The sequence below is a fragment of the Sorex fumeus genome, unplaced genomic scaffold, assembly GCF_029834395.1.
Source record: "Sorex fumeus unplaced genomic scaffold, SorFum_2.1 ptg000073l, whole genome shotgun sequence".
Lineage (NCBI taxonomy): Eukaryota > Metazoa > Chordata > Mammalia > Eulipotyphla > Soricidae > Sorex > Sorex fumeus.
Window position 1 is genome coordinate 3,481,874 of NW_026606130.1, and position 1,285 is coordinate 3,483,158.

At 41.9% G+C, this 1,285-nt stretch overlaps 1 non-coding gene across 1 annotated transcript; it reads left to right on the plus strand.

The window, feature by feature from the left end:
* Window positions 1–107, plus strand: LOC130038252 (U6 spliceosomal RNA). Its single transcript, XR_008794631.1, has one exon. It is a non-coding gene; the product is annotated as a U6 spliceosomal RNA (small nuclear RNA).
* The last annotated feature ends 1,178 nt before the right edge of the window (window positions 108–1,285 follow it).

Below are 1,285 nucleotides of genomic sequence, written 5' to 3' on the forward strand. Positions count from 1 at the left end.
GTGCTCGCTTCGGCAGCACATATACTAAAATTGGAATGATACAGAGAAGATTAGCATGATCCCCGCACAAGGATGACACACAAATTCGTGAAGCGCTCCATATTTTTAAGGAGGAGAAACAAAGGCAGAAGAAAGAGGCGAAGATGGCCGTGCTGGGCAAAGGGTGCTGCCTCTGAGCCAGCAGCCTCCGGGACCTCCAGTTGCTGACCTGTCCCTACCGCCCAATAAAACCTGTCCAAGGGAAAATATAAGTGGCAAGATTATGGTGGAGAGTTTGGGGCACATTAGTATTGGTGAAGGGACAGTGAGTGGACATACTATTTAGAACCCACAATTATATAGTGCTTCAGGCTCTGCTCCACAAGCTCTCATGTTCAGGTAAGGTAGTAGACTCTGCTTACAGACCATATTGTGTTGCTGACTGGGTTTTTGTTCTTATTTGTGTAGTACTAGTTTATTTTAGGTTTAGTTTCATTTAGTTTGACAATACTGATAATAATAATAGAGGTTTAAGCATACAATGTTCAAACACCACACGCACCACCAGAGACTCGAGGTCCCCTTGTTGCTATTTTTTTAGTTTATAGGCCACACCAGATGTGTTCAGGACTCAGTCCTGGTACTGCATTCAGGGATCTCCTAGTGGGCTCGTTGGACCATATGGTGTTCAGGGTATCAAATCCTGGTTGGAAGCATGCAAGGTAAATACCCTACCTGCTATACTACTGCTCCAATCCCATTCAAACATTTTAGATGTAATTTAGAAAGAATTATTTTACAGTACTATTAAATTTCACCATTTTGAACAAAGTTACTGCACCTACTGCACCTTCACCACCATCAAAGTGCATTATACCCTCCACCACTGTCCTTATGTCGCTTCTAATACACCTCTTTCTTCTTCCCTTGCTCTGTGTCTACCCCAATTTAGTAATCTCAATTTTGCCAAAGCCAACTTTTTGTCCCTATTTGATACCATCTATTCCATTTTTATTGATTTAAATACCAAAGATGAGTGAGATTATTAGGTAATTTGTTATTCTTATGACTTATTTCACTTAACATGCCTTCTAGTTCCATACAAGTTGAAGAAAATGAATATTTTCTTTTCTTTTCTTTCTTTTTTTCTTTTTCTTTTTGGGTCACACTCGGCTATGCACAGCGGTTACTCCTGGCTCATGCACTCAGGAATTCCTTCTAGCGGTGCTCGGGGGACCATATGGGATGCTGGGAATCGAACCTGGGTCGGCTATGTGCAAGGCAAATGCCCTCCCCACTGTGCTAT